This window comes from Coenobita brevimanus, chromosome 50 (genome assembly GCF_032717465.1).
Source record: "Coenobita brevimanus isolate Jiangsu-jjx chromosome 50, ASM3271746v2, whole genome shotgun sequence".
Lineage (NCBI taxonomy): Eukaryota > Metazoa > Arthropoda > Malacostraca > Decapoda > Coenobitidae > Coenobita > Coenobita brevimanus.
In genome coordinates this window covers 39,173,431-39,195,985 of record NC_137003.1, presented here as the reverse complement: position 1 = coordinate 39,195,985, position 22,555 = coordinate 39,173,431, and the positions used below count along the sequence as shown (strand labels likewise).

At 41.0% G+C, this 22,555-nt stretch overlaps 1 protein-coding gene and 1 non-coding gene across 9 annotated transcripts in view; one reads left to right on the top strand and one right to left on the bottom strand.

The window, feature by feature from the left end:
• LOC145399810 (protein lap4-like) overlaps positions 1-22,555 on the bottom strand; it is a 1,200,472-nt gene that overhangs the window by 191,271 nt on the left and 986,646 nt on the right. The gene's annotated exons all lie outside the window — the stretch shown is intronic.
• LOC145399872 (5S ribosomal RNA) lies at positions 10,645-10,763 on the top strand. Its single transcript, XR_013897346.1, has one exon. It is a non-coding gene; the product is annotated as a 5S ribosomal RNA (ribosomal RNA).

Below are 22,555 nucleotides of genomic sequence, written 5' to 3'. Positions count from 1 at the left end.
TTACGAGCGCGTCTGATCGTCGCAATGGCACTAGTTCGCTCTTAGTAGTCTGTCATTTATTATTCATAAAACCCCTCACACTTTATATTTCTATTACTATATAACACTTATATATATCTACAGTCTTTATTCATAAGTTTCCTTCAGTAGTATTAGTTTATTGTCACTGTAGGGATTCAATTTCTTTCAGTAAAATACGTAGCATTCACTTTCTCGTCCTGTATACTGGCATTGAGAGTGAATGTCACTTTCATCTTCACTCTCATAACTCATAGCATTCAGACATGCTAGAGTGAAACTTTCACTTTCATTACTCCTAGGGTATATATTCGTATTCTTATAATACTACTCATTTACATTTCTATTTACGTTCTCTATTTTATTTACGTTATTTACATTTCTATTTTATTTACACTGTGTTGTGCACTGTCACTTGAAATAACTTATAAAACTGTTTTCCATTGTTCACGTATATCTACATTCATTACTTTCACTTGCTGTTTACACATTATTTACACATTATTTACAATTCCACTTGCACTGTTTTACTCAATAGAAAGATCGTAGTCACTCTTTTATCAATTGTCAGCCCTTTACCTCTTTCCACACGAGGTTTAGTAGGGGGTAAAGGTCACAGGGCCATTTGCATGGGGGTGAAAAAAGGCCTTGAAGTCAGCAAGAAGAAACATACGTACTCTCACTTCGGAAGTTGAGAGTAACCTGATAACGGAGGGCTAGCGTGCAGGCCTGCTAAGGGGTTATTCAGGGTTACCAATATTACTTCTTGAAACAGCTAAGTCTAGCACTGATATGATTGGCAGGAAATCTAGACAATACATTATAAATTTGGTAGTTCCAGGTGAATGTAAATATCACTTAGGCTTCTCCCTTCCCTCCTTACATGTATATTTATTTCGAAAATAGATTACAGGGCATATTTCAAGGGGAAAAAACCAGCGAAAATTAGCGAACGAGTGCACGTGAGGTGTTGTCAGGTGATAATTAGCCAATTCCAGGTGTTTGGCACTCTCACTTACCTTATTTCTTTCTTGTATATATTATTTGGTATAAGAATAGGACATAGGGCTTATTTCAATGGATGAAATCAGTGAAAAATTCCAGGGAAGATTTACTTAGCGTAGCACGGCCGGGCAGGCGAGAGGATAGGGTAATGGAGGGGGGGTTGGGAGGGGAGTCAAGAACGGGGAGAAATGGCTAAATTGTCAACAATGGATGGGAGTACAGATGAGATTAGGAGTGCTGACTAGTGTTGGACATTGGCAGTACTGATAGATGATACAAGCCCCCACTTGGAAGCCCGGGTGAATTCAAAATAACACAGAATCACAAAAGCGACGCCCCGCGGTATGATCCCTTGCTCCCAAGCGTCACGAAAGTGACGCCCCGCGGTTAAGGGGTTAAGAGAAGATATTGATGTTCATTTGGGAGATGGTAAATACAAACTGTGGAGAAAAGACAGAAAAGAAAAAACGGGAGGAGGAGTGATGATAGCAGTGAAGAACAACATAAATGTATATACTGTGGAAATGGGAGAAGGCAGGGCTGAAGTGATAAATATGAAATTAGAAACTGGAGAGAATGTTAAGAGAGATATGGCTGTAGCGTATGTTCCCCCAAAGACGAGAGCATGGAAGGATGACGAATACCATGAGATGTTGTCAGATATGGCTAGCTATTTACAAAAAATAACTGAGAGAAGCAATAATATAATTTTGGCGGGTGACTTTAACTGTAAAGAGGTGAACTGGGAGGAATGGTACTCGGGAGGTGGCGAGGATTCGTGGGGCACTGTGTTATTAAATATAATAATGAATAATGTGATGACGCAATGGGTCAAAGAAGAGACACGGTTTCGAGGTGAGGACACACCAGCAAGGTTAGATTTACTGTTTACCAAAGAACCCAATGTAATAGAATCATTGAAATATCTCTGTCCTTTAGGAAAAAGTGTTCATGTGGTCACTGAGTTCCAGATGTTAAAAGGGAACGTTGAGCCAAGAGACGAGCTTCATAGACAGGGAAGATACAACTTTGGGAAAGCAAATTTTACAGGATTGAGAAACTTTTTTGAAAATGCGGATTGGAGAAAATTCAGAGAAACAAGAGAGATACAGGGGAAGTGGGATATCTTTCTAGACCTCTATAATTTGGGAGTGGAAAAATTTGTACTAAGAGAAAGAGGGAAAGAAAACAGGAAAAAGGAGTGGTTTAATAGAAGGTGTATGATAGCAAAAACAGAGAGAGATAAGGCGTGGAACAATTGGAGAAAGAGAGGTAACAACAGAACAAAGGAAGAATATAAAAGAACAAGAAATGAATACACAAGAATACGTACAGAAGAAGAAAGGAATTTTGAAAAAGGTATAATAGACAAATGCAAGGATGAACCCAAACTGTTTTATAGATTTGTTAATGGCAAACTGAAACAAAAGGAAGGAATCACCAAACTGAAAGTAGAAGGAGAGGTCTATAAGGATGCGGCAATGCAAGCAGAAATAATGAACAAACATTTCCAGTCAGCTTTCACTAAAGAAAAGGAGCTTGTGGAAGAGGAGGGAGTGATTAGAAATGTTCCGGTGATAAAAGATATAAAAGTGGAGGTACAGGAAGTGTATAAATTACTGGAAACTCAAGATGTAAGGAAAGCCCCAGGACCTCATGGAATTTCTAATTGGGTACTGAAGGAATGCAGAGAACAACTGGCAGATAAAATTCACAGTTTAATCGTATGCTCACTGGAAGAGGGGAAAGTGCCACAAGAATGGAAGAGGGCAAATGTGGTAACAATTTACAAGGGAGGAAACAGGGAAGAACCCCTGAATTATAGACCAGTGTCTCTAACCAGCATGGTCGCAAAATTGTGTGAGAGAATCCTGAAAGACAGATGGATAAAATATCTGGAAGAGATGAATATTTTGGCCAAATGTCAGTTTGGATTCAGAAGTGGAAGGTCATGTGTTTCTAACTTGTTGAGCTTTTACTCAAGAGCAATTGACGTGGTACAGGAGAGAGATGGTTGGGTGGATTGTGTGTACTTAGACTTAGAGAAGGCCTTTGACAAGGTACCTCATAAGAGACTAATGTGGAAACTAGAATATATAGGAGGACTGAAGGGGAAACTTCTGGAATGGATGAGAGACTTTTTGAGAGACAGACAAATGAGGACAGTAATAAAGGATAGGATGTCTGAATGGAGGGAAGTAACAAGTGGAGTCCCTCAAGGCTCGGTGTTGGCGCAAGTAATGTTCCTGATTTACATAAATGATACGGTAGATGGAGTGAACAGTTATGCAAGTCTGTTTGCTGATGATGTAAAGATCTTGAGGAATGTAGAGGTTGAGGAGGATTGTAAATAACTGCAGGAGGATATGGATAAGATACACGACTGGAGCTGGACGTGGGAAATGAAATTAAAAGGTAAAGAAATGTAAAATATTGGAAATGGGTAAAAGTACCAGGAGGCCATCACTGAATTATTTGTTGGGTAATGAATTAATCACAAAAAGGAGAGAAGAGAAAGATTTGGGAGTGCTGGTCCAAGATAGTTTGTCACCAGAAAAGCACATTAACAAGATAGTTGGAGAGACTTATAAACTCTTGACTAACATAAGAGTAGCATTTCATTATATGGATGAGGAGATGATGAAAAAATTGATAGTGGCCATGATCCGCCCCAGGTTAGAATATGCAGCGGTAGTGTGGTCCCCACACAAAAAGAAAGATATAAACAAGACTGACAGAATACAAAGAACAGCAACCAAGATGGTCCCCAGTCTGGCAGATCTGTCATACAGAGAGAGGCTGGAAAAGCTGGATTTGCCTTCCTTAGAGGAAAGGAGAAAGAGGAGAGACATGATTGCAGTGTTCAGGACCATGGTGGGAGTAGATAAAATTGACAAACAAGATCTGTTTGTATGGGATAAGAGAGCAACAAGAGGACACGGAATGAAATTGAAAAAGTCAAGCTGCTTGAAGGATATCAAGAAATATAGCTTTCCTCATAGAAGTATAGACTTATGGAATAGCCTGGACAAAGAGATCGTCCAGTCTAAAAACTTAAACGAGTTTAAAGCTAAATCTGACTTATTGAGAAACAGCGATGGGAACCCATGAGCATAGCACATTCCGTGTATATCACAATTAGGTATATTAGGTAAATACTTAAATATTTGGAACGACTTAGACAAAGAGGTGGTGCATGAGAAAAACATTCATGTGTGTAAAGGTAGACTTGATAAATGTGGATATGGAGACAGGACAACATAAGCATTGCTCAATTCCTGTATACTACAAATAGGTAAATACATACACACCGAAAAGATCTGTTTTTATGGGATAAGAAAGCAACAAGAGGACACGGAATGAAATTGAAAAAGTCAAGCTGCTTGAAGGATATCAAGAAATATAGCTTTCCTTACAGAAGTAGAGATTTATGGAATAGCCTTGACAAAGAGATCATCCAGTCTAAAAACTTAAATGAGTTTAAAGCTAAATTTGACTTACTGAGAAACAGCGATGGGAACCCACGAGCATAGCATATTTCGTGTGTATCTGAATTAGGTATACTGGGTAAATACATAAGTACAGTGGGCTCGCATAGTGAGCGAGAGATTGGGAGGTGCATGAGCTTGCACACTGGGAATTTGCGTACTAGGAATACATAGTCTCATGGGAATAATTACATATGGGTGGTACCGCCTCATACCTGGACATTTTTTGGCCCTTAGAGACATAATAAAGGTCATATGTTTCAGACATTGTACAGGTAACTCGCACGGAACACGATCTCACGGAACGCGCTCGCAATTATACACGGTAAGGGCTGGGATACATATAAGACAACGTAAGATTAAAAAACCATTATGAAAACTATAAATTAACGCAGGAGAGGCCTTTGAAAGATCAAATCCTCGAACGTCACCGCAGCGCGCGGTTTGTTTTGATTACGTGACGATCTAGGTGGGAAATTATTCAGTGAGTGAGACATTCCCGAGTACAGTAGCACAGTATTTGTAAGTTAAATATTTACAGTACTGTACTGTTCTGGTAAGTTTATGTGCAACTTAAAGTACTATTAAATAACGTTAAAGCAAGAAATAAAGTCTTATAACCAGTTTACCTGATAGGCGTCAGAATATTGCCTTTTTATTTGTTCGTTTTTTCCACAATACTGTACAGTATTTGTAAGTTAAATATTTACTGTTCTCGTATGTACTGTACTTGTAAGCACTTAAATAAAGTTAAATCATTAAATAAAGCCTTGTAACCAGTTAACCCGAATTATATGATTACCCATGATCGGCGTCGGAATATTGCCTTTTTTGTTTGTTCGTTAAACTCTTACTGTACTGCTTTTCTACAGTACTGTATTTGTAAGTTAAATATTTACTGTTCTGGTATGTACTTGTAAGCAATTAAAGCATTAAATAAAGCCTTGTAACCAGTTAACCTGAGTTATATGATTACCCATGATCGGCGTCGGAATAATGCCTTTTTTGTTTGTTCGTTAAAGACTGATAATAAAAGAAAAATACATTTTTGTCTTGGTATCTTTACCTATTTGCTCAGGTTTGCTGTAATGGTTTGGATCATTTGATGCAATGCAACTTGTAGAAAACTGTGAATAAACTTTCGGGAAGTGAACGAAAATCTGGGACATGAGACTGACCTTGACTTCACCCTCTCATGTATCATCTGTCAGTTCACCACCTGCTATCGTGATGAGTGGATGTACGATTTTTTCGCTCGTGGCCATGCCTAACCACGCATAGGTACACCCATTATCTCGACCCAGACAAAAAATACAATCTTTTTCCTCCCTTGCAAAACACAAACAACCACCCTGTTTACGAGACAGCAATATATATTGCGAAAATAACAAGGTAAAATGATAAAGATGAACGTAAAATGACAGAGAAAGATGAACATGTTATGACGGAAGAAGTACGTTTTCCCCGTCTGTAAACGTATTTATTTCTGCTTTGTATCTGTATTCGTAATAATTAGACTTATTGTTAGTTCTGAAACTGCATTACGATTCTATTTTTAGCCATTCTCGTGGTGTGGGAGCTGGAAGTTGTGACACAACTTCCTTATTGCTAATTGGACTGACCCTTCACTTTATTCTCCCGTGGCAGAGTCTAGCCTTGGAGGACGTGCAGTTTTCTCATTTAGGACTGAAAATTCAACTCTTTCGCTCCCTTTTCCAAGCATGGGCACAACGATAACGTAAAAAATAACTCGAAACTACCATAAACATATATCAAAAAGGTGAAAATGTATTCGTAACATTTTTTTTTTTTTTCCAGCCATTCCTAACAGATTATGTACTGAAATCATTCGATATCACAGTACTGCACTTCTAAGTTAAATATGTACTGTTCTGGTATGTACTTGTAAGTTAAAGCACTGGTACCAGTTAACCTGATTTATATGATTACCTATGATCGAAGTCGGAATGTTTCCTTGTGTTTACGTACAATATTTGTGTGTTGAAGTTTTGCTCTGGAGTACTGTATTTGTGAGTTATAACATTAAATAAACCTTCTAACCACTTAAAGTGCTTTCTAGTGATTACCAGTGACAGATAACAGCAAAACAACACATTTGGGGGGTCTAGGGAGCAAAATACGGAGTAGTTTAAATATACGCGATTTCGCACCTGACACGGCACGGTAGGAACGAAACCCACGTGTTCCGTGCGAGTTACCTGTACTAAAGCTATAGCTACAATAACAAAAATATGGGTCGTCACCTTAACAACAGTAGACAACAGGCCTGAGGACCTTATATAACAGGGGTTCCGAGGCGCGGCAACACTTACAGCGCCGCACTCCCCACCGCACCAACACTTCCCTCCACAGACTCCTCTTGAGCACCTTCCCCAGGAGCATCAAAGTCACTCACTTCGGCCATAAACCCTTCAAAGTCCAATGCTGACACTTCTGACATTGCATCCTTTTCATCCTCAACAGTAGAATGACCGGAAATTTCTGCGCATCAACATGACGACACGTGACTTGCTCTGTGAAGGGTGGTCGCGCACTAGTAGAAAATGGCATTTTTGAGCCACTCCTTGCTTCTCCCTCGCGTTCTGTGCGGTAAACTCGCGCATTATGGGTTTTTGGTTATGATTTTTGGTCACTCGTGCACAAGGCGAATCGTGCACTGCGGTGACACGCACTGTGCGAGCCCACTGTATTTGGAACGACTTAGACGAAAAGATGGTGCAGGAGAAAAAACATTCATGTGTGTAAAAGTAAACTAGATAAATGTGGATATGGAGACAGGAAAACATGAGCATCGTTCAATTCCTGTATACTACAAATAGGTACAAATAGGTAAATACACAGACACACATGGGAGCATGGAAGAATGATGAATACCAGGAGATGCTGTCGGATATGGCTGGCTATTTACAAAAAATAATGGAAAAAAGCAATAATATAATATTGGTGGGTGACTTTAACTGTAAAGAGGTGAACTGGGAGGAATGGTACTCGGGAGGCGGCGAGGATTCATGGGGCACTATGTTATTAAATATAATAATGAATAATGTGATGACGCAATGGGTCAAAGAAGAGACACGGTTTCGAGGTGAGGACACACCAGCAAGATTAGATTTACTGTTTACCAAAGAACCCGATGTAATAGAATCATTGAAATATCTCTGTCCTTTAGGAAAAAGTGATCACGTGGTCACTGAGTTCCAGATGATAACAGGGAACGTCGAGCCAAGAGACGAGCTTCATAGACAGGGAAGATACAACTTTGGGAAAGCAAATTTTACAGGATTGAGAAACTTTTTTGAAAATGCGGATTGGAGAAAATTCAGAGAAACAAGAGAGATACAGAGAAAGTGGGATATCTTTCTAGCTCTATAATTTGGGAGTGGAAAAATTTGTACCAAGAGTAAGAAGGAAAGAAAACAGGAAAAAGGAGTGGTTTAATAGAAGGAGTATGATAGCAAAAACAGAGAGAGATAAGGCGTGGAACAATTGGAGAAAGAGAGGTAACAACAGAACAAAGGAAGAATATATAAGAATTAGAAATGAATACACAAGTATACGTAAAGAAGAAGAAAGGAATTTTGAAAAAGGTATAATAGACAAATGCAAGGATGAACCCAAACTGTTTTACAGATTTGTTAATGGCAAACTGAAACAATAGGAAGGAATCACCAAACTGAAAGTAAAAGGAGAGGTCTATAAAGATGCAGCAATGCAAGCTGAAATAATGAACAAATGTTTCCAATCGGTTTTCACTAATGAAAACGAGTTTGTGGAAGGGGAGGGAGTGATTAGAAATGTACTGGTGATAAAAGATATAAAAGTGGAGGTACAGGAAGTGTACAAATTACTGGAAACTCAAGATGTAAGGAAAGCCCCAGGATCTGATGAAATTTCTAATTGGATACTGAAGGAATGCAGCGAACAACTGGCGGATATAATTCACAGTTTAATTGTGTGTTCTCTGGAAGAGGGGAAAGTGCCACAAGAATGGAAGAGGGCAAATGTGGTAACAATTTACAAGGGAGGAAACAGGGAAGAACCCCTGAATTATAGACCAGTGTCTCTAACCAGCATGGTCGCAAAATTGTGCGAGAGAATCCTGAAAGACAGATGGATAAAATATCTAGAAGAGATGAATATTTTGGCTGAATGTCAGTTTGGATTCAGAAGTGGAAGGTCATGTGTTCCTAACTTGTTGAGCTTTTACTCTAGAGCGATTGACGTGGTTCAGGAGAGAGATGGTTGGGTGGATTGTGTGTACTTAGACTTAGAGAAGGCCTTTGACAAGGTACCTCATGAGAGACTAATGTGGAAACTAGAATATATAGGAGGACTGAAGGGGAAACTTCTGGAATGGATGAGAGACTTTTTGAGAGACAGACAAATGAGGACAGTCATAAAGGATAGGATATCTGGATGGAGGAAAGTAACAAGTGGAGTCCCTCTAGGCTCGGTGTTGGCGCCAGTAATGTTCCTGATTTACGTAAATGATTTGGTAGATGGAGGAAACAGTTATGCAAGTCTGTTTGCTGATGATGTAAAGATCTTGAGGAAGGCAGAGGTTGAGGAGGTTTGTAAAATGCTGCAGGAGGATTTGGATAGGATACACGATTGGAGCCGGACGTGGGAAATTAAATTTAACCCGCCCCATCCCGATGTTTTCTGGGCAGTGGTACTCCCCAGTCCCGACATTTTTGGACCTTTTTTTTTTTTTTTTTTTTTTTTTTTTTTTTTGGCTCAAACACCTGCTTTTGGTGAGAAACATCGAAAATTCATAGAGAAATCGCTCACCTGAGGTTTAAAATACTCGATTTAGTACGAGTACTTCTTTACCTGACTGGGTTTTCTAACAGGCTGGCACCAAAGAAAACGAGTTCTATGGGAGGGTAACTATTTTATCCACTCATAAACAGTATTTATTTATTTACTTGGTACGAATTTATATGTAGTACAAGAGTATATTGGTTTTCAAACAGTAATATAGGCATTATAAGCATTTTTTCACTCACTAACTCATCACCATTCATGACCTTTTTTTTCCCACATTACCTGATCATCAGTTCTGACTGTTTCTTCCTCTAATGCTATGTAAACTTTGTCCTCCACATTGTCATCGATTGGGGAATCACTCTGGCCCTGAATGTCTTTATTGGCCAGGTCACTGGTAACAGGTGAATTGCCGAGACAATAGCGTGAAGGGGGGTGAGGAGAGGTTATGTGGTGCAAGGCATTGTCCCTGCTTGGAATCTTGTAGAGGAATAGAGGAAGGTGTCCCGTGTATATGTGCCAAAAATCACTCACGAAATCACTCGCGAAAATTGAAAATTGTGCAAATTAGGACCTTGCAATGTTGCCGTGTTAATTCACGTCACCGGGACATGAGTGCACATCATGTGCGGACGTTAATTCACGTCGCCGGGACGGCGCGGGTTAATGTAAAGAAATGTAAAATATTGGAAATGGGTAAAAGTACCAGGAGGCCATCACTGAATTATTTGTTGGGTAATGAATTAATCACGAAAATGAGAGAACAGAAAGATTTGGGAGTGCTGGTCCAAGATAGTTTGTCACCAGAAAAGCACATTAACACGATGGTTGGAGAGACTTATAAACTCCTGACTAACATAAGAGTAGCATTTCAGTATATGGATTGAGGAGATGATGAAAAAATTGATAGTGGCCATGATCCGCCCCAGGTTAGAATATGCAGCAGTAGTGTGGTCCCCACACAAAAAGAAAGATATAAACAAGATTGAGAGAATACAAAGAACAGCAACCAAGATGGTCCCCAGTCTGGCAGATCTGTCATACAGAGAGGCTGGAAAAGCTGGATTGCCTTCCTTAGAGGAAAGGAGAAAGAGGGGAGACATGATTGTAGTGTTCAGGACCATGGAGGGAGAAGATAAAATTGACAAAGAAGATCTGTTTGTATGGGATAAGAGAGCAACAAGAGGACAAGGAATGAAATTGAAAAAGTCAAGCTGCTTGAAGGATATCAAGAAATATAGCTTTCCTTACAGAAGTATAGACTTATGGAATAGCCTGGACAAAGAGATCGTCTAGTCTAAAAACTTAAACAAGTTTAAAGCTAAATTTGACTTATTGAGAAAGAGCGAATGGCTATACCACGTTGAGTACACCAATTCCCGTCCGATCAGCGAAGTTAAGCAACGTTGGGTCTGGTTCGTACTTGGATGGGTGACCGCCTGGGAACACCAGATGCCGTTGGCATCCCTACGTGTCAAGTGGGGTTGGTGGAGGATTAGTGCCCCTCCCTGTAAAACAATTAACTCTAAGCCCTTGGCCACCCCGTTTGGGATACATGGCGTCTGGCAATGAATGAATGAATGAGAAAGAGCGACGGAAACCCACGAGCATAGAACATTCTGTGTATATCACAATTAGGTATATTAGGTAAATACATAAATATTTGGAACGACTTAGACAAAGAGGTGGTGCATGAGAAAAACATTCATGTGTGTAAAGGTAGACTTGATAAATGTGGATTTGGAGACAGGACAACACGAGCATTGCTCAATTCCTGTATACTACAAATAGGTAAACACACACACACACACACACACACACACACACACACACACACACACACGTTTGGGACAATTTCGAAGGATTTTAAAGTTTCAAAAGAGAAAAGAACATTGAGCATGTATTTAAGATGCTATTTATGAAAATTGAATTACTGTATTGGAGGGTTGGCCAAAAGGATTTACTGGCGAGGAAAACAGAAAAAGTTGAGAAAGATGATACCAGTTTAACAACTAAATTGTAAATGATGAATGAGAAAAATTGAAGAAAGAAATGGATGAGTTGAAGAAGTAACTGAGGGACTGTGAAGAAAAAGAAAATATTGTGGCTGCAGCAACAGAAGTGGAAAAACAAGTTCGAGGGGAGTGGCAGAATGAGGAAAAGAAAGAATTAATAAGCCTTGGTCAAGTTACAGAAGAGCAGGAACAGGTAAATATGAACAGAGTTGAAATGAGTATGAGAGGACTAGAAGATGAAGTAATTAAGATGGTAAAGAGAAAGTGGTATGAGAGAACATGAAATGAAGTAGCTGTATGAACATATTTGGCAATCATGAGGAAAAAAAACAGAAAATAAAACATATGAGGATGAAAGAGGAGATGGAAAGAGTTAGGCAAGTGCTGAATGGAATTAATAATGAGGGCAGAGGTTGAGAACACGAGACTGGGGAGGTGAGAAGATTAGACCAGTACAAAAAGACCTGATGAATAAGAGTGAAACTGAAAATGAATGTGTTGCCAAGGAAATTCTGGACGTTTCATGGAGACACAGTAATACAGAGGAAAGCAAAAAGATTTTCATTAGACGGGATTTACATGAGGACAAAAGGGAGAAGTTAAAGTCATTGCAGGAGGATACTTAAAAAAAAGAATGATGAGAGAACAGGGGGAAAAAAAAAAAACTGAGGGTAATTGGTATGATGATCTTGAGGTGGTAAACAGGGAAGCAAGAGGGATAATGAAAGCGAAGACAAACAGAAAAGTAACAAAGGAAATAAGGAAAGTAGATGATGTATGCAACTTCAAGACTATGTATGGTACGGTAATGTGGAATGGGTTGGTAGCCAAGAAAACAGAGATAAGTGGTTATATAAACAAGAAGAAACTGGACACAATATGTCTAACCCAAACCAATTTGAACAGTGACATCAATACAAAAGTGCTAGGATGGAATGAATATAAAGTATGGAGGATGGATAAGGAAAAAAAAAATTGGTAGAGGTTTGCTGGTTATGACTTACAAAAAAATAATGGCAAGAAAGATAGACCTTGGAAAAAACAACACAGGTGATAGGGGTGGAAATACAGGAAGATCAGGGTAGAAAACTGGATATGCTTCTTCAAATAAGAATGTGGAAAAAAGAGGAATATGAATATATGATGAGGGAATTCCTAGATGTGTTAGCAAAGCTGATTTGAAGAAACAGTTCATTGGTGCTGACTGGATATTTTAACTGCAAGGGAGTAAACTGGAAAGGATTGGATGCTGGAACACATAAAGAATCGTAGGGATACAAAGTAATGAAATTGACGGCAGAAAATATGCTAACTCAACAAGTCATGGAAAATTCAAGAAATGGAGGAGATGATGAACAATCAATGTTGGATCTGATATCTACAAAAGATCCCAATGATGTATTTAAGATATCAGTGTCCCCCGGGGAAAATTAACCATCTGGTCATTGAAATGCACTGTTGATGAGAGAGACAGGTGTGAGAGATGAAACATGTAAACATGATAAAGAAGACTAGGGAAAAGCAAACTCTGACTCCCTAGGACACTATTTTGATAACGTAGATTGGATTAAATGACAATGACAGAACACATGAATGAGAAATATGGAATTATGATGAATATACATGAAGAAGGTATCAGTAGACATGTTCGAGAATTTGCTATCCAAATTGGAAGGAAAAAGGAATAATCTAATTACAGATGTAGGAAAGCACAAGAAAAAAGAAATACTGTACAGCAGGGAATAGGTTACGAAAGACATAGTGAGAGAGTACCGAATGAATACAGGGAGGCAAGAAATGACTATTTAAAGGTACAAAGAAAAAAAGAAATGAAATCTGAGAAGGATATAGCAACTAAAAGTAAGGAACCAAAATTGCTCTGCAAATTTGTAAATGGCAAAATGAAAGTAAGGGATACCATAGTGAGATGGGGAAGAAATACAGTAATCCCTCATTTATCCAGACATAATAAAGCCAAAGGCATGTCCAGGCAGTGGCAACATCCAGATAATGAACAGTATTCCCCTACCACACCCAGACCATACCTATACCCACCTCCATCCTATATCTAACTTATTTGTACAGTACCTATGCTTAATTTGGCAGTGATTTCCAGTCATTCAGGCATATTTAGACATCAAAACACACACAGGAATATCCAAATTAATGCTAAACACCAAGAAAACCATGAAGAAAAAAAAAAAACACTGAAAACCATAAAACACCGTACCTATACATGATTGTACGTACAGTACTCCTCCCAAGTCTGGGACTGTTTTCAGGTTAATCTGGGCAGGCAGTGGCTGAATCAGTAGAGAGACGGCCTGCAGTCCTAATGGACCCAGGTTCGAATCCCGGCTGGGGCAGGGAACAGTTTAAGGATTTGAATTTCATAAAAAGCAGATTTTTCTGATCTACCAGATGATCCACTGACATGTCATAAAAGTACCCCCGCTAATACCAGTACACCATACCTTTATGAGACAGCCCTAGCATGTAATAAATATGGATGGTGGGTGTTAGCGCCGAAATGGTGACATGTCGAGATGCAGGATGACTACTGGGCCCCAAGAAAGACTACTGGGACTTGGGAATAGGCCCTGAAGCCTTTGCCCAGAGTCAGACAAAAAAAAAAAAAAAAAAAAAAAAAAAAAAAAGAAGAAGAAAGAAATATCCAAAGTAATGCTAAACACCAAGAAAACCATGAAAAAAAAAAAAAAAAAAAAAAAAACTGAAACCCAAAAACACACCCTTCCTATACTCCACTGTATGTACAGTACCCCCCTTAATTTTGGCAGTTTTCAGGTCAATCTACCATATTTAGACATCAAAACACACATAGGAATATTCAGATTAAAAAAAAAAAAAAAACACTGGCCAAGAAACACCTGACCTATACACGACTGTATTTACAGTATCCCTCCTAATTTTGGCACTATTTTCAGGTCAATCTGCCATATTTTGACGTCAAAACATACATGATGATCAATATTAATGCTAAATATCATGAAAACAATGCATAAACAACAAAAATCCACAAAAAAACTGACGACGGTTTGAAAATCTGTTGTCTGTGATGAATGATTGCTCCCGGGGCTCAAAAAAAAAAAAAAAATCCCATGGCCAAATATGCCATCGTACATTGATTATATAATCGTATGCCATCACCTTCGCTGGTGTTTATACTATAAGATAAGCTAATTAAAACACACAAAACTGACAAGTAAAAGTACGAAATTCAAGCAGGAATAAAGTGTTCAAGAGTAAAACTTACCTTCATATAACTTCCCACCATCCTAATTCAAAATTTGGCAGCATCTGCAGAATTTCATGAGCTTTCTTGTGGTCACCACAGAATTTCCATATGACCAATAGTAATCGAATAAATCACAAAAAAATTTGAAAACTCATGAGTCAATGTTATCACCATGGAAGAAGGTAAGAACTGAGGGAGTGAGGGGGGGAGCTGAGAGGGTATGGAGGAGGGAAGGGAGGGGGGGGAGGAGGCGAGGCTGTGGGCAGGATTCTCTGTCAACAGGTGGACGGGTGCTTTTGTCGTACATTTACTCATGGCTTACGGTCTGTTAGACGCTGAGTGGGCATGCCGAAACAAAACGCAGCGTGACCAGAGAACTTTCGACCTTCGATAGAGAGGCAGACGGCTGCTGTCGCTGAACATGTACTTGTGACTTGTGGTCTGTGTTCAATGGAGGTGGTGGCTGGGAAAGACTTAGCTCCCATGACCACGCGATATTGGATATTTGGTGGGGAATGCACACAGATGTTTTGACACCGCTTGCGGGTTACAGTCACATTACTCGGGTGCTGGAGGTTCGCTGGGAGTGATAGGATGAGCGCACGATCTCAACCATTCAGTACAGGGTCAGACGGACATTTTAGCTCTGGTTGTGGGTTACAGACTACTTCCTGCTCACAGCTTGAGTCCCATGGCCACAATACCGAATGTTTGGACATATTGGCTGGCTGGCCGAAGTACTCGGGCACTTTTACATCCAGATAATAGCAAGTAAATTTGGGTAATGGTTTAATTGAGCCAAGGTCCAGTGTCCAGATACTGAACACGTTCGGATAACGAACGTCCGGATAATTGAGGGATCACTGTATATGATAAAGATGAGGATATGTGCATTAATGAACAATAGGCTACATTCAGTACAGTACATTATTTGTAAATGAAGGCGAATTTACTGGATCAGGTAGAGAAGAGAGGGCTCAGCAGTTAGCTGAGATAGTTGTTGATAGGTATTAATGTTACAACTGATAAGGGAACTAGATGCAAGAAAGACCATGGGGCCACATGGGATTGCAGGATGGACACTGAAAGAATGCAAAGATCAACTCGTACAGCCAATATATGATATTATTAAATGTTCACTGAACAAAAGAGAATTGCCAATATACTGGAAAGGAGAAAACCTAGTGTTAATTTATACAAAAAGGTAGTGGAGAAGTCTCACATAATTACAGACTGGTATTCATCACCCAGTGCTGTGTGCAAACTGAGTGAAAAAATTATCAGAAAAAGGTAGATTAAATTACTAGAAAAAAATTAGGTAATAACAGCAAAAAAGTTTGGATTTAGGGAAGGCTCATTATGTCTCACAAACCTGTTGAGTTTTTATGCCACAGTGGTGGTCATACATGAAAGAGAAGGCTTGGATGAATATGTGTACCTGGATTTGAAAAAGGTATTTCATAGGGTGTCACACAAAAGATTACTATGGAAATTAAAAACTAGTGAAGGAGTGAATGGTAAATTGCTAAAATGGATCAGAAATTATTTAGTAGGAAGACAAATGAGAACAGTTATGAGACAAGAATTCTCAGTGGAAGTGTGTAACTAGTGGAGTGCCACAAAGCTTAGTTTTTACTCCTATTATGTTTTTGCAAGTATAAGTGGCTGGGGAATGGCTTGGAGAAGAAAGGATGTGAGAAGAGAGAAAGAAATCAGTAGTATGGAAGTTGTGGAAGCAATGAAGAAAGTTAAAATGGGGAATGCCCCAGGAATTGATGGAGAGAGTGGTGAACTGCTGAAGCATGAGGGAGAGATAGTAATAGAATGGATGTGGAAGATGTGCAGATTGGCCTGGGAGGAAGGTAGAGTCCCACAGGACTGGGAGTCAGGTATAATTATTCCCCTGTACAAAGGAAAAGAGGAAAAAAAAAGTGTGTGGTAATCATGCGGGCATTTGCCTTCTTAGTGTAACAGGAAAAGTATATGGAAGGATATTTATTGATAGAGTTAGGAAAATAACAGAGGAATTAGTTGGAGAAGAACAGGGAGGCTTTAGGAAGGGACGAGGTTGTGTGGATCAGATATCCGTTCTTAGAACTGTAGTGGAAGAGTTTTCCACAGAAAGGAAAGAAGTTGTATGAGGCCTTCATGGATTTTGAGAAAGTATATGACAGGGTGGATAAACAAGGATTGTGGAAAATATTAAGAATATATGGAGTAGATGGGAAGTTGTTGAAGGCTGTGAAGAGTATGAATGAGGGTGCTAAGGCTCCAGTGCATGTGGACAGAGAACTGAGTGAATTTTTGTATTTGAAGGTTGGATTGAAACAAGGCTATCATGTCTCCATGGTTGTTCAATCTGTAAATGGATGGGGTTATAAAAGAGATACAAGGTAGGGCAGTGGATGTTGGTGCAGCCCTAATGAGAGAGGGCAGTGTTTGGAAACTACCTGTACTGTTGTCAGCATATGAAGTGAAGATGAAGGGGAGCTGCAAGGCTTGGTGGATGAGTTTGGGAGAAAGTGTAAGAACCGGAACCTAAAGGTGAATGTAGGGAAGAGTAAAGTGATGGTCTTTGAGAGAAGTGAAGTCAGTGAATGTACAGTGAGGTTGGATGAGGAGGAAATGGAAAATGTGAGTGCGTTTAAGTACTTGGGTAGTGTGATGAGTAAGGAGGGAAGTTTAGAGGGTGCAGTGCTTGAAAGGGTACAAGAGGGACGAAAGATTGCTCGTTCCTTGAAAGCAGTGATTAGAAACAGGGAAGTGACCATGGAAGGGAAAAAGCTACTACATGATAGTATTCCGATACCAACTCTTACGTATGAAAGTGAAGCTTGGACCTTGTTGGAGGGAGAGAAGTCATGAGTGAGTGCGGTGGAAATGAGTTATTTGAGAGGAGCATGTGGAGTCGAATGCAGAGACAGACTGACAAATAAGGAAGTGGCAAATGGAGAGAGAGACTGACAAATGAGGAAGTGAAGAAGCGTGGTGTGGATGTGGATGTGATAGGAAGCATTAAGAGAAATACATTAAGGTGGTTTGGCCATGTGGAGACGAACGAGAGAGAGAGACTGATGAGAGTGTATGTGAGTGAGGTGGAGGGGGGGAGAGGGAGGGGGAGGCCTAGGATGAGATGCAGGGATGGAGTGGAGAGGTATATAAGAGAGGAGGGTGTGAGATGGGAGCAGGGCAATGCAATGGCGGGGAACAGGGCGACATGGAGGCGATTTGTTTGTGGCCATCCCTCATGGGATTAAGGTGTCTGGCAATAGATTGATAGGTACAGTAATCTCTTTAATATCCAGATGCCCAGTGTCCGGACTCCCCAATATTCGGACATTTTTGGCCCGGGCATTCGGAACCCAAAAATAGCCAAAAAACGTAAAAAGAGAGATAAAGAAAAAAAAAAAAAATCCGAATTTTTTTTCACCCATAATTTGAACTTGGCGCGCAGTGCAGACCAACTGTGTTTTGCTGCGTAGTTCCGCTGACATCCAGTAGGGCGACGCTGCCTCCTCCCCATTTCCCACCTACCCATCGTCGTGAAGGCACGCTCCTCATCATGGCCGCCCATGTGCTCGCTTTTGTGGTGGTGCCCTAACTCCTGCAAGCCCTATTGTTCCTCTGCTGCCTCTTCCTCATGTGTGTGATGATGGCCCCTCCAGCCAAGAAGAGGAAACGAGTGGTTCTGACTCTGGAGAAGAGGGAGATACAGTACTGGAGGAGGTAGACACAGAATGGTCGACGTCACGCATCCTTCATGAATTCAACCTGGCCTGCTCTACCTTGTTTGATATTAAGAAATCCCAGGACAAGCTCACCCAGTACATGGCTGTCTTCGCATCAAAGACCAAACGCAATGTGGAGAGAAAGGTTATGTACACTTCCCAGTTTGCAGAAATTGACCACTCCACGTTGATTTGGTACTGACAACAACGTGCTGCTGGTGTAATGGTGCGTGGTACAGAGTTGAAGGCTGCTGCCGAGAAGTTTGCAAGGTTACACGACACCCCAGACTTCAAGGCATCCGAGGGCTGGCTCTTTGCTTTCCAGTTATGGGATGGTCTTACCAACCGTAAGGCCCATGGCGAAGCTCTGGACGCCAATGAGGAGGGAGTAGAGGCGTTACGGCAGAAGGTGAAGGGCTTGATCAACAAGGAGGGCCTCACTCTCGGTCAAGTCTACAAAGTTAACAAAACTGGTCTATTCCATTGCTCGCTGCCAACGAGCACTCTAGCAGAGGAGAAGGAGAAGCATGTACCTGACTGCAAGCTCTCAAAGGAATGGATATCTGCTTTGTGTTGTGCCAATGCTAACAGCATGCACCAGCTCAAGCCCATTATTGTTGGCTGTGCAAAGCAGATTCAGTGTCTTCATGGGGTGATGGACGTCCTTCCAGACGTGTGGTACCATTCTGTGAAGGCTTGGTTCACAGCCAAGCTCTTCAAAGTCTGGTTTCACCAGCACTTCGTCAAGGAGGTCATCCATTACCAGACAAACACACTGGGAATCCCACGCAACCAGGTGAAGGCCCTCCTTCTTCTGGACAATGCACCTGCCCATCCGTCCGACAAGGAGTTCGTGGCTGAGAATGGCCGCATTAGGAGCATGTTTTTCACACCTAATACAACTGCTCTCATCCAACCAATGGACCAAGGAGTGATCATGGCTATGAAGAGACTGTACTGTCGGAAGTTCCTGGACGAGGTGATGGTTGTTCTCGAGGACGAGGTCGAACGCAGGGAGGGACGGGCCACAAGAGGCAAGCAGACTGTGGAAAACATTCGCCGCTACAACATTAAGTCAGTCATCTACAACTGGGCCAGTGCATGGAGAGAAGTCTCTGTCAAGACTCTGGAAAGTGATTGGTCTCGCCTGTTTCTCGGAGCTGATGTGGTGCACGACTTTCTAGGTTTTAACGTGGATGACTTCCGTGCACGTCTTTGTGCGGCTGATGACGACGTTGATGTGAACGAAGTGCGTGAGTGGTTGGATGACAACAAGGGCAATCCTGGGTATCAGATTATGTCTGATATCGAGATCGCATCTTTAGTTGTCGGTACAAGTACCCAACTTGAAGATTCCAATGAGGACAGCGACGATGATGAGGACTCCTCTCAGCGTGCCACTACTCCAGCCATCCCCAAGCTGAGCACACTCTGGGAGCACATCGAGTTTGTTTTTGACTACCTAGAACACCCGGACTGCGAAGGGAGATGGGGCACCTGGGACTTGTGAAGGAAGTGCATGCTTTCAGGCAGCGCATCATCAATCCCCAGATTCGTCGTTCTTTACATCAATCAACCATTGACAGTTTCTTCAGGCCCATGACCCCTGCCATGCCCAGCCCTGGCTCCACACTGCTGCCTCTCCAAGACAGACCTTCCACCTCTGAGCCACAGCCCAGCACATCGACCATGGTGGAGTCGCCACTGGACGTGAGTTTGTGCCTGTCTTCAGAATCGCCTGCAGTGGGTAGTCCATTACCACGTCCCAGCGATGCGCCCCTTGGCCACCTGCAGCACCTACGCTCAGACTCTGACAGTGAATAAACATACGTGAATTTACAGTGTTGTGCACTGTAAAGAACAGAATGTACAGAGTTAAGAAATTAGAATTCAGAGTGCAAAGAATTAAGTGCAGAGTGCTACTGTACAGTGGCGAGTTTCAAGTGTAAAAGCAAGTAAGAAAAGAATGTGTAGTGTTAAGAAATCAGAATTCACAATGCAAAGGCTTAAGTGCAGAGTGCAACAGCGGTGAGTTTCAAGTAGAGCACAAGTGAGAAAAGAATGTGCAGTGTTAAGAAATTAGAATTCAGAGTGCAAAGGATTAAGTGCAGTGCAACACTGGATTACTGTGGGTGCTTCAGGTGCACCTTATTACTGTCATAGTCTGAGAGGAGGCAGGTTATTCATCGCAACGGCCATGGACTTGTTGTAAGTACCCTGGATACTGCTAAATATTTCCCATACTCACTTCTAAATTCTCATTCTCTGGTTCCTTTTCATTTATTTCATGCTTCCTGTCCCTTATTTGTGTGAATACGGTCTTAAATAGGTGCTATGCATGTCTGGCAGGGAGTTATGGAGGTGGCTTTCTGAGTTAGGCTGGGTTGGGGTCCATAAGTACCAGTCTAGGAGGAAGGGCCCAGTATCCAGAAGATCCCACTTTCCGCACATGCCTTTGGCTGTATTACATCGAATATTGGGGAGAATACTGAAGATGTTTTTGATGCAATGATATACCAGAAGGCTTATGCAGTTATACAAATATGTTTGCAAACGATGCAAAAATTGTGAGGCGAATCCTGAATGGTGGTATTGTGAGAGTTGTAAAATGAACTGGATAAATTGTACATCTGGAGCCAGACTTGGGAAATAGAGTTTAACTGAGAGGGGGGGGGAGGGGAAAAAAAAAAATGTCGTAGAAATGGGAACAAGTGGCAGAAAACCTAGTTATGTGTATAAAGTGGGATGAGATAGGATTGGCAAAGCAAAGGGAGAGAATGTATACGAGTGACCATACAGAATAATCTATCACTAGAGAAGCATATAAATATGGCTACTGGAGGAGCAAATAGATTGATGGCCAATATGAGAGTAGCTTTCAGCTATCTGGATGAAGAACTGTGTCCATGATATGACTGAAATTAGAATTTGCAGCAGTGATATGATTACCACATTTGAAGAAGCATGCAAGAATATTGGAAAAGGTACAGAGGATAGCGATTAGGATGCTACCACGTTTAACTCCTAAAGCGCTACTGCAGGTGATCAGCCGCAGCCATAATTTGTGTGTCTGGACCAACTGCAGGCGATCGTAGAATGGCCAAAAAAAATCTGCGAGTGGAAGCTCTGCCTCTTTGATGATGTAAATGGTTCCTAGTCAGTGGAAACTAAGAGATCTAGTGGTGGAAGACATGATCTGGCCCCCTCCACAGGTTTGGGGAGGGACTTCCCCATGCCATCTCTCCACCTCCCTCTGCCCCACTGGATCATGCCCTCTGTGTCCTGTTCCACCCAAACTACCCCATATACCCCCCTCTAGACCATATTTGCTGAGTGTGGCAGGCATATTCCCTCCCTTTCTCTCCCTCCTGATGCCCCCCACACTCCCTATTCCCCCTTCTTTTGTCCCATTCTCACTCACAGCAAGGGGTGACTCTTTTTATTTTTGATGGTCGATAGTGTGGTAGCCAACGGACATATGAAGGTGAAATATACATTTTCTGGTGTGTAAAGTCAAGCTTTTAAAATCTATATGGCCAAAATTTATCTTTGTTCATTTTTTTTTTTTTTTTTTCTCTCTCTCTCTCTCTCTATACATGAGGGTTAACAATTTTTATTTTTGATGTTCTCTGACAGCCAATAGTGTGGTAACCATTAGACATACGAGAGTGAAATATACATTTCTGGTGTGTAAAATCAAGCTCTGTGAAACCAATGAGACCAAAATTTACGTTTGTGGAAGCTGAAAAATTGGACCCTAAATGTAGTTTTGGGGCCATACAGGGTAGGAGAATTACAGTCTTTATAGGTTAAGGGAATTGTCTTATGAAGAGAGACTGAAGAGGCTGAAGTTACCAATGCTAGTGTAAGAAGAGAGATAAGATTTTACTGTATTATGATGTTTAAAGGAGTTGGAAAACTGGAAAAGGTGGACAGAGATCTGTTTGTGGATGATGATGGAAGGACAAGAGCACATGAATATAAATCATAGATGCTTAAATGATGTGCAAAAATTTAGCTACCAAGACAGAAGTATTGACATTTGGAAGACTTTGGTAGAGGAGGTGGTGCAAACAAAGAATATCTGTGTTTAAAGGTAGACTGGATAATTTAAGATATGGAGACAGGACACCACAAGTTTAGCTCAAAACCAGTATACTGTACATGGGTGGCTTAGCGGCAAATGATGCCATTATCATTACATGGTGGATAAATGCACCGAATTTGGTATGAGACTTCCTTACGGTCTAATGATGA